Consider the following 12,203-nt stretch of genomic DNA (forward strand, 5'->3'; position numbering starts at 1 on the left):
GAGTTTGCTAATGTTGCAATTTGTCCTAGGTTTAGCCTAATTCTGGCCTATAATGACTGGACTATAGGGGTAACAAAACATTGAAAAAAAACACATTTCCCATGATGGGATTCCTTGGGACTTTTTTTCTCTCACTAAAGACATATTGATGATACAAAATCAGTTGAGTTTGCTAATGTTGCAATTTGTCCTAGGTTTAGCCTAATTCTGGCCTATAATGACTGGACTATAACCCAACCCCCTCCAATGAACAGTTACCCCCCCCCGCCCCACCTACTCAACCCCCACCTCCTCCAATGTACAGTTTCTTCCCCCTCAAATGTATATACTCTCCAATGTATATAATGTCATGTGGGGGGCATGTATCGCAGTTCTATGGCCCTCTTCTCCAATTCTGCTTCAACCATTTTTAGTTCCACCATCTTTTCTCTGGCGCTTCCTGAGGGTGTTGGATTTTGTGATGAGCTGGGCCAGGACCAGGACCCAGCCTTCCCGTAGGCGAGGAAGCCGTTATCTCTTGCTTCAACAGACAGAAAGTCCCCAAACTGTTGAGTAATCACATCACCTGAGACAAACAACAGAAATACATAATTTAGGTGCATCAGTCAGATACTTTTCATATCAAGAAGCACATTTTCATATCAAGAAACACATTTTATGATAATAAAATGTGCTGAAAACCCCCAGCCCTGCACAATGGTGCGGCCCCTGTTGAGGTCCCTGCTGCGATTGAAGATTTATATGACTCATTTAATTTATTAGGACAATGTTGTCTACTAACTTGGCCAGTGAGTCATCTAGTCTTTATATATGTCTATGGAGGAGACAGTGGCAACATTGTGCTCAGTACTCAGTGAATATGCTCATCGCCCCACAGTGCAGCTCAGGCTGTGTGCTGATTTCCCCGGAACATGTCTATGGGCTGGTGGGACAGCAGGCAGAACCAGGACTCGGTCAGAACCAACAGGTCCTCCGTCTGCTGCTCTGGCTTAAACACAGTACGGCACAGTTTACTACAGGCACTTAAGCATTCTTACTCTCACAACAATAATAAATATATTAAATATTAAATTGAATACGAGTTTTCAGACAAATAAGCAGGATTTCACATTTGATTATAGGACCATGTCTTACCCAAGGTACACAACAAACAAACTAGGCTCATATTGTTTAACGCTTCATCTCCCCTTTAAGGCCAAAACATGTAAAAAAAATAATAATTTTTTATATCGGCCCAATCTTGATATCGGACTGTAAAGAAACGGCCATATCGGCCGATATTATATCAGCGGCCGATATATCTTGCATCACTACATGTGCCCAAAACACTGAGCTCAGGCCTTCTCGTGTCGCTGCGCCCCAAGCCACCACGACACGCACACACACCTGTAGAGACATCAGTTGTGAGATGGACAGGTTCGAAACTCAATTCTAAGAAATAAATCAACAGTTCTGGCTTTCCAGATTAATTTATAGATGAGGGAAAGTCAGTAAGTAAGAAAAATGAGGTGGCAGAAAGATTCAACAGATTCTTTGTTAATGTAAACTGGCAGAGGAGATAACCCCGCCACAAGGGGGAGGTGTTTCTAATTATTTTATATAACGAAACACAAGTACCATCTTCTTGAGAAAAACGGATAAAAATGAAATTATGGATACTGTGAACAAACTCAACTGGAAACCTCATATCAAATATGTCAGGACTAAATTGGCACGGAGTGTTGGTGTTTTATGCAAGATAAGGCACATTCTAAACCAAAAAACACTGTATACACTGTACTGTACACTCTTCCTATGGTATATGACTATATGAGCTACTGTGCGGAGGTGTGGGGTAATACCTACAAAAGCACTCTACAGCCAATATGCACCATGCAAAAAAAGCAATAAGAATAATCAACAATGTAGGATATTATGAACACACTAATAACTTATTTATAAAGCTACAAGCATTGAAATGTATGGATCTAGTGGATTTAAAAACTGCCCTCATTGTATACAAAGCCAGATACAAACTAATCCCAGGCAACATTCAAAAATGGTTCAGAGACAGGGAAGGAGAATATAACTTAAGAGGGAGAGGGAATCTTAAACAACAAATGGTACACACTACGCTGAAAAGCATGTGCATATCGGTGTGTGGAGTGAAGTTGTGGAATAATTTACCTGAATACATCAAACTGAGTAAACATGTAGCACAATTTAAAAAGCAGCTAAAAAAAACACACATTAGAGAAATACAGAAATGAGTAATGAGGATAAACAAAGTTATGTATATATTGTGTTATGTAGTGCTGTACTATATTCACTGCTGTCAAGTGAATCAATTTTATTTGATTTTTCTCTTTTAAATACCGGTATAAGTAAAAGTATATTCTATATTGTAATATACTAAATTAGGGCTGGGCGATATAACGATAACGATAAATATCGCGATATATTTTAATAATAGATATCGAATATCGAAATAAAAAAAAATCGAAAAATCTTTTTTTTCCTTTTTTACCTGCAACAGGGCAGTTTTAAAACCAGAGACAGTGGACAGACTTGTCTTTCTTGCCTGCAACTTAAAGTAATGGCTTTGCTTGTCCAAATGACAATACTGACCAAATTCAGATTTATTTCTCTCTGTACACAGTAGGCTATGTGTGCTAGCAGAACTAGACTCCAGTCACGAGTCACAGTGCGGTGGTTTGTCCACCAAAAAAGCGCCAAAAGATCGAAAATAAACTAGCAGAGCCAGAACTGTTCAACTCCTCTGGAGCCACAGCCAGCAGAGAAGCCGGTTTACTTTAGCTTTTAAACCAGCTGCAGCCTGAGAACTGGAGTGTGAGGGGATGTAACACTGAAGATGGCGGCAATGACAAAGAATTTCTGCAAAATAAACAAACATCTGTTGTTAAAAAAAAAAAAAAACGTTTTTTTTTTTTATACTTATAACAATTCGATAATTATCGATATCGAGAAATAAAATAAAATTATCATATCGTTATCGCGATATGATTTTTTTCCATATCGCCCAGCCCTATACTAAATTATGTTATATCTAGTCAAATTAATGGAAGAACAAACATAAATGTAAGGGGGTAGGGATCAATAAGCTTAGCTTCCCTCTACTCCTTTTTTGGACATGTCTGCTAACCAAACACATTGCTCTTGACCTTTTGTTTATAATTCCATGTAATAAAAACGGAGCTCAACGCATGCATTTTGTAGATCATTGGCTAAATGATTATCCAGTTTGACTATCGTCTACTACGAGCCACCGTACCTGTAGTACTACTGCTTACAAACTGCCTCGCTACTGTGAACCTGCTCTTGTCGTCACGTCACAACTAGATGTTAAATAAACTAGTCTAGATGGAAATAGGGGTCCACGCGCACCCCCCGGAACTTTTTATGCCACCCGATTTTTCTTAATCCTTAAAGTGTCTACTTTCAGAATCTGCCAGGTGCCAAGCTGAAATAATGTCCGAAAGGCTCCATTTTTAACCCTTTATTGCACCTAACCCAAAACCGAAACATTAAAATGTGATGTAGCAAGAGGCATAACCTTTGAAGTAAACAACATGGAGACAAATTAATACATTTGTCCATACAATTCTGACCGTAGGAATTCAATGGGATGGTTATTTTTGACATGACAACATTTTGACTGTATTTCTGGACAAAAAATACAATACAATACGCATAGAGTGAATATTTGGTGACAATAAAAAAAATTTTCAATCCTCCAAGTGTTTATTTTGAGATTATATTGGGTACCAAGCTGAAATAATGTCTCAAAGGCTAGTTTGAACCCTTTATAGCACCTAACCCAAATTTTTTAAAATGAAAATATAATGTAGAAGAGGCATAACTTTTGAGGTAGACGACTTACAGAGCGAAAATACATTTTCCCACACAATTTTGATCCTAGGAATTCAAGGGGATGGTTATTGTTGACATTTGACAACATTTTGACTGTATTTCTGGACAAAAACAGCAAGAAATGACCAAACGTGTGTATGACCAACTACCTTTTCATTTTTTAAAGCACATAGTGAATATTCTAGAGTTGAACCTTATATACAGCTCAAGCATTACTGTAGATGAAGCAGTTAAATGTGCGTACAAACTTGGAACATCTGATTAACTACAAGAAGCAGCACTCACCCTCAATTCTCACATTATAAAGGCATTCAAAGAGTCAAAGGAGCTACCATGGCCCCCAACTGCACACAAGCTGGATGCTGTGAAAATGGATGAACTGCTCCCAGAGCATCTTGTACCATTTCTGAGCTCAGTGGTGACTGGGACACTTGATGAAGAAAAGTGTGAGAAGACGCAGAGGCTGGTCTATTCGATTACACAAGATGTGTGTCGAGTAGGGCTGCACGATTAATCGATTTTTTATCGAAATCGCAATTTGTAATGATGCAATTATCAAATCGCCTGCAATTAAAAAAAAATTAAATAAATACGATTTTAACCAGGAAGTCCCATTGAGAGACAAGATCTCCTTTGCAAGGGAGACCTGGCCAAGATGACAGCAATAACATTTGCAATACATCACACAGCAATAAAAATGTGCGATACATCACACAAGAACATAATAAATGTGCATGTATACAATATACAATACATCACATGTAAACACAAAAACAAAGCAGAATAGTCTACATGATAGTAAAAGTGTATAATACAGGGTAATACAGTAATTTTGCAGTTGGGACCCGACTACAGAAAGCAGCAACATTCTTCTTGTAGGAAGTTATGTAATACAGATTTAAATTCACCAAGAGAGACTGGGGTGTAAGTGGATAATGGTCCTGTAGCCCATTCCATGCCCAAGGTGCGAAGCTTGAGAAAGCTGTTCCTAGCTAACCCTGCTCAAGTCAGAGAAAACATCTGAGCCGAGTAAGGAAAGGGTGGGGGGGGGTGGGGGCATCTCTCTCTACTGGTTCAATTAATGTAGAAAAACGTTGCACTATAAAAACGAACTGGATAGTTGATAATAAACATTTAACTTCATTAGCTGAAGTATTCTAAAATAATTTAAGCAATTCTCCTTTTCTGTGTGTGTGTGCACGTGTCTCATATCTCATTTGATAGTATTTACTGAGGATTGCCAGATAATGTTGATATTTAAACACAAAAAAAATTATAATACAAAATATACATGATCATGCAACATAAAAAAAATTGTTGTAGGAACAGTTTGGGAGAGGGAGGTAAGGGGTTTTAGATTGTGTGTTGTGAAGTTTACTTCAGAGAGGGAGAGTAAAGTACAGGGAAAAAAAGGTACCGTTGGGTACCGTACCGGTATCGATTCCCAGGTAAAAAGAAAAATGTTCAGACTCTGTGTCCCGAACAGACCCACCGCGTAGGCCAGATGCAAGCCGCATTTTACAATAAACCTCTGTGGGGCTGCTTAAAAAAAATTATAATCGCAATATCTGTCCGAAAAATCGCAATTAGATTATTTCCCAAAATCGTGCAGCCCTAGTGTCGAGCAGCAACTAACAGCAAGTGAAGTGAAACTCCAAAAGCACATCCTCCTGTGTGCCACACTTCGGCACCTCTATCGAAGCAAACAGGTGAGTGATCAACTAACTTATTGCTTATGAGGTCCTACATTGTCATTGCTCAACTATGCTTCATACAGGTATTTGATATTGATACAAAAAAACATTTGTTTATCTTATTCTTTACAGCTCACAACCATCCTTTCACGACTAGGACACTCGGAGACATACGACTTCAGTATGGAACTTGAGACAGCCATGGCCAATGCTTTTGATGAGATGTCCACCAACATGACCCCTGAAATCACCACTGGCGAGGGAAACACTGTTTTTCACAGCGAGTGGGACAACCTGAACAGAATCACCACCAACGTTCATGGTTCAAATGTGGTAAACAGCGCCGGGGGAATCATGATTCAAGAAGTGAAGGAGAGCCATGTGAGCACCAAGAAAAGGACCCTTCCTCTCTATGACAGGTCATCCAAGATGAGAAGCCTTAAGATCACGCCTCCCGAGACGCTGCCAGAGCTGGCATTCAAAAGAGTTGGCCCCAAATTCCCCAAGAATGCCAACTTTACCCCTGCTGCTGAGGAATTACTGGGCCCCGACTACTGTAGCACACTGCTGGGATTCTACGACTTTACTGGGGAGGACTGTATCAGCGCTTTTAAAGGCAAATGCAAGGTGAATCCCCTGAAGAAGCTGGAAAAGACTCGTAAACTCCACAAAGCTTTCAGGCAGCTTGGTGCAGACTGGATGGTCACTGATGAGCTTCAAGAGGAGATGGAGAGCTTCACATGCATTATGTATGGCCAAGCACGGATGACATCAGTTGACACAGTACGGGTGAAAATGATGAGAAAGATGGTCAGCGCTGACAAAGTCCTGGACTCCAAGTCAAAAGTAGACCTGGAACGCCTGCCAAGGTCCGTCTCATTCCACATGTCCAGCGAGCCTTCTATATATATATACTGTGTTGTTTTACTACCTGTACCCCTCCCCCCCTCCCCCCCATGCTGCTATGATGCCTGAATTTCCCCAAGGGGATCAATAAAGGAATATCTTATCTTATCTTATCTTATCTTATAAGAGAGCAGACAAGGCAATAATCAAGAGCCCAAAACCACATGATCCAGGCATGGGCTGGGAGAAGACAGGAGAAGAGGAGGTGTTGGAACCGGTCTGGGCAATTGGACCCATCCTCCCTCCTTCTCTTGTTGAGGTACTGGCTCAGAGAGCAGAGTCAGAAGAGCATGCAGCCCTTGACAAGGTGACCGATTACGCCAACAATAACTTTGTCTGTGGGTAAAGTGGGTGGAGAGTACGAGCATGAGGATGAAGAGCTGGAGATGGAAGAAATTGAATTAGAAGATCTCTTCAGTGACGATGAGGATGAGTAGTTTAGGTCAGCAAGTTGGTAGTGACATGAAAAGGTAAATGTATTGGTTGTCTACTTCAAAAGTTATGACTCTTCTACATTATATTTTCATTTTTAGATTTTTGGGTTAGGTGCTATAAAGGGTTAAAACTAGCCTTTGGGACATTATTTGAGCTTGGTACCCAATATAATTTCCAAATAAACAGTTGGAGGATTGAAAAAAAAACTGATTGTCAACAAATATTCACTATGCGTTTGAAAAATAAAAATGTAGTTGGTTAGACACGCATTTCTTGCATTTGTTTGCTGTTTTTGTCCAGAAATACAGTCAAAATGTTGTAAAATGTCAAAAAAATAACCATTCCATTGAATTCCTAGGGTCAGAATTGTATGGGAAAATGCATTCATTTGTCTCTGTATGTTGTTTACTTCAAAGATTATGCCTCTTGAGTCTTGCTACATCAAATTTTAATGTTTCGGTTTTGTGTTAGGTGCAATAAAGGGTTAAAAATTGAGCCTTTCGGACATTATTTCAGCTTGGCACCTGGCAGACTCTGAAAGTAGACACTTTAAGGATTAAGAAAAATCAGGTGGCATAAACATTTCCGGGGGGTGCGCGTGGACCCCTATTTCCATCTAGACTAAACCCACGGTTTGATAAACCCAAGTGTGTTCATTGACCCACACGCAACTGAGGTACATATTAACAGTTTACACATTTGATGGTAGAAATCAGTTTGTTACCCTCATACCAAGATGGCGGCGGTCTCGTGACGTCAGAGTGTCTTCGATTTCAAATAAACTTGAGTAAAAGATAAAAGCATAGCAGATAGACAGTGAGATTTGAGATAGATAGATAGGAGGACACAATGTATTAATGTAACAGCTAATACAATTTAAACTTTGCAAACTCCCATACATGTAACGTTATTATGATAGATAAGCTGTAGCTGTAGCAGAAAACACGAGACTGAGTCGAGTCACCTAAATCGAAATGTTGAAACAGTGCCAAGCCAACACGAACTCAAAAACACTTTAACCTATTGGTAAACAAACGTATTGTTGAAAATATACACTTACTGCTGTTGTGACATGTTTAAGATCGTATTGACTAGTTTACACACTCACCTTCAAAGTTTCAAACCGCGGCGCTAACGTTAACTTGTTGATCTTAGCTCTGTAAATCGGGATCTTCTTCTCTGCTCCTATTTCCTAAATGTTGTAACAGCGCCACCACAAACTCGCAACAGCGCCACTTGTGGCCAAAAATATGACGATAGACAGACAATTGTTAAGCTGCATACAGTTGAGCGGTGATAGAATGTGATTGGACAAATGGGATTTAGGGGAGGGGGAGGTGACGCAATTCATTAGTCTTTGGGGGAGGGGTGCTTTTAGAAGTGTCTGTCTTTTAGAATTCACAGTTCAAGTGACTACAAACTTTGATTGATTGATTGAACATTTTATTAACAGATTGCAGAATGGGTACAATACAGTACAGCTCAATACACACAATTGTTAAGGGGATGCAGACCAGAGAAAGACGTTTGTCTTGTTTCCATCAGGGTCCCCCATTTTCAATTCATATAGACATTTATGACATACACAACATACATGACATTTATGGCATAGGGACATATAGGTATTTAGTACTGATACATTTGTGACATAAACGGTATTCAAATATACAGTACTGTTACCCCTAGATCCTGACAGAGTATATATGATGGGGAGGGGACTGTACATTAGGAGGGGGTGGGTGGGTGGGAGAGAAATACATACGGCGGGGAGGGAATATATACATGCGGTGGGGAGGAGACTGTCTATTAGGAGGTAGTGGGGGTTTTGGGCATTTACGGATTTTGCCTAGTTCCGTGCTGAGGGTTTTTTCAACCTGCAACTTGTTCTTGTCAGAGACCAGCAGGGCTGAGTCGTCCGCAAACAGGAACAAGTTGCAGTCACAGGCTGACGACATGTCATTTGCATAATTTAGGAAGAGTAGCGGTCCTAGTATGCTTCCTTGTGGAACACCACAGCTCACTGTGAGGGGGGGGGGGGGGGTAGAGTACCGTTTACCTCTACCATCTGTTCTCTCCCCTCCAGGTATAGGATTGCATACAATCCATTCAACCCCATAACACACAAAACAAAAACCCCATCCCTAACATCACCATCACCACCCTATCCAAACCTAATCTATGAGTCATTCATTGCCTCCTGCGGGCTGACTCTGGCCTTTTTGAACACTCACCACCACCTTCCACTCACCACCACCTTCCCTAACTCTCTTACTTGATCACTCACAACAACCTTCTTCCCTAACTTCCCTAACTCCCTTGATACTTGCCCCATTGTCAACCCCTTCATACCCATGTCTAGTACTGCTGCTTCAACTACTAACTTTAACCTCTCTGTCCTACTGCTAACCATCACTATTGTATTCACTACTCTTGTCACAAATGCCACTATCTCCAACTTCTCCCCCCACACCCTCTCTCTCTACTGACAAATGCCCTTTTCTAAACCCCTGATCCTCACCTTCCATTCTCCCCTCTCTAACCCCTACTCTGATTATTACTTTATTAACAGATTGCAGAATGGGTACAATACAGTACAGCTCAATACATACAATTGTTAAGGGGTTGCAGACCAGAGAAAGACTTTCGTCTTGTTTACATCAGGGTTCCCCATTTTCAATTCATCATAACATATATGACATACAGATAGACAGTACATCTATACATTTATGACATATCAGATTTGCAAATACAGTACTGTTTGTGATACAAAAGTGTCCAGAAAAAGAGTGTATTTGACGTAGAAACTACATTGGAGGAGGTTGGGTGGGGGCTGTACATTGGAGGTGGGGGGGGGACACACATTGTACACTGTACATTGGAATACTGACAAAGCCATACTTGGTCATTTATTGTACAACTGGGTTAGGACATTTGTAGGGGCCAGTTTCGAATTGCAGTCTCCCGTAGGTGTTTTTTGAGAGTGTTATTGAAAGTGGGTAGTGATTCACATTCCTTTACAGCTTTGGGTAGGGCGTTCCACATTGATGTGGCATAATTGCTAAACGTGTTTAGTCCCTTGTTTGAGCCGAATCTGGGTTTTACATGATTTGTGGAGCTCCCTCTGGTGTTGTGATCATGGTATTCACTGACCTTTGGGAAGTATTTTGACATGTACAGAGATACATGAGAGATATTTAGAGAAAGTAGATAGATTTTGGGGGGGAATTGTTAATTCTACTTAAACTTAATGCAACATCTATAATAGTAAATATCATTCAGAAAACAATATGTTGGGTAGGAGTGGGGGGGGGGGGTTGGGTAGGAGGGGTGGGTGGGGGACACTGTACAACTGTACAAACAACACTGTACATTGGATTATGAATGAATGTGGACTGTTCCATCAGAGGGGGGAGCTTCGATGGTCATGTAAGTGGCTACAGACCGCTGCACTTAAATATAAACATTAGTCTACCTGGAGACTCAATGAGGTAATTGTAGATGTCGCCATAAGACGCGTCTGGCCATTTAGTGGGATCATTTTTTCATTATCCTGTTCGGCTGAAAGGACATTGGCCACCGAAGCTCCCCCCTCTGATAGAACAGTCCACATTCATTCGAGCGTCATCTCGCGTCGTCCAGACTCCATGGGCACTCTGCGCATGTCCATGCGGAATAGGTGCTTTAAAATGGGCTTTTTCTCTGCCGATTTAGTTCTGATCGATTAGTTATGGGTCACGCCGTGTTCAGGAGAGCGAGGCGCATAAACGTCTATTCGATCATGTCTCTAGCACCCCCACAGCCGTATCGGCAACCACTTACATCACGGCTCTCGTCCACATTCATTCATATGCTCCCCATCATGTTAAACCCAGATTCGGCTCAAACAAGGGACTAAACACGTTTCGCAATTATGCCACATCAATGTGGAACGCCCTACCCAAAGCTGTAAAGGAATGTGAATCACTACCCACTTTCAAAAACACTCTCAAAAAACACCTAAGGGAGACTGCAACTCGAAACTGGCCCCTGTAAATGTCCGAACACAACCCCCGCCAATGTACAGTAAATTTCCAAGTATGGTCTTGTCAATAATCCAATGTACAGTGTTGTTTGTACAGTTGTACAGTGTCCCCCACCCACCCCTCCTACCCACCCCCCCCCCCCCACCCACCCAACCACCTCCAATGTACAGTCCAATGTACAGTCCCATAATCCAATGTACAGTGTTGTTTGTACAGTTATACAGTGTCCCCCACCCCTCCTACCCAACCCCCCCCCCCCCCCCCCACTCCTACCCAACACCCCCCCCCCCACCCCCCACTCCTACCCCACCCCCCCCCCCCCCCCCCACCCCCCCCCCCCCAACCACCTCCAATGTACAGTCCCACCCCCACCTACCCAATCCAATGTACAGTTTCTACGCCTAATGTATATACTCTTTTCTTTCTGGACTCTTTTTGTATCACAAATACAGTACTGTAATTGCAAATCTGGTATGTCATAAATGTATAGATGTAGCAGTACTGTCTATCTGTATGTCATGTATGTCATATATGTTACGATGAATTGGAAATGGGGGACCCTGGTGGAAACAAGACGAAAGTCTTTCTCTGGTCTGCATCCCCTTAACAATTGTATGTATTGAGCTGTACTGCACTGTACCCATTCTGCAATCTGTTAATAAAGTTTTCATTCATTCATTCATCCCCCCGCAATCTCCTCCCCGATTTCAATGTAACGCGGAAGTGTAGTGGTCTTCGTTAAACACTAAAACTACGATACCCAGAGCTCATCGCACAAACCGGAAGCGAATATACGTCATCTTTCCTCGCCACGTCCTTTAACTATTCCTCACCGGCAACTTATCCAATTTAAAAGAAAATTAAAACATCTTTTCAAAATCTTTCTTCACATCTAGATTTGTAAATTCCACATAACCTTAGATGTTGTTCTTTAAACATTACGTAGGCCCCTTACCCGCTCGCGAATTGAACGCCACCCCATACGTTAGGCTAAAACCAAAGATTTTCGTCCATCAGCCCGTTTTAAACAGCGTAAATACGCCATTTCTCTCCGTTCTTAAAGCAATCAACTTATATACGCCAACTCCCGCACACCTTAGCTAGTATCCCTGCGTTTTTAACAACAATCCGACGGTCGCAACATATTTTAAAACGCATAATATTAGCTAAAATCAAAGATTTTCGTCCATCAGCCCGTTTTAAACAGCGTAAATACGACATTTCTCTCCGTTCTTAAAGCAATCAACTTATATACGCCAACTCCCGCACACCTTAG

The 12,203-nt window shown here is 41.4% G+C and overlaps 1 long non-coding RNA gene across 1 annotated transcript; it reads right to left on the reverse strand.

The window, feature by feature from the left end:
• Positions 1 to 294: 294 nt before the first annotated feature.
• On the reverse strand, positions 295 to 8,097 carry LOC311248323. Its single transcript, XR_014620939.1, has 3 exons — positions 8,014 to 8,097; positions 7,630 to 7,687; positions 295 to 565 (listed from the first exon to the last, which is right to left on the reverse strand). It is a non-coding gene; the product is annotated as an uncharacterized lncRNA (long non-coding RNA).
• Positions 8,098 to 12,203: the final 4,106 nt, after the last annotated feature.

This window comes from Notolepis coatsorum, assembly GCF_963971535.1.
Source record: "Notolepis coatsorum genome assembly, contig: SCAFFOLD_899, whole genome shotgun sequence".
Classification (NCBI taxonomy): domain Eukaryota; kingdom Metazoa; phylum Chordata; class Actinopteri; order Aulopiformes; family Paralepididae; genus Notolepis; species Notolepis coatsorum.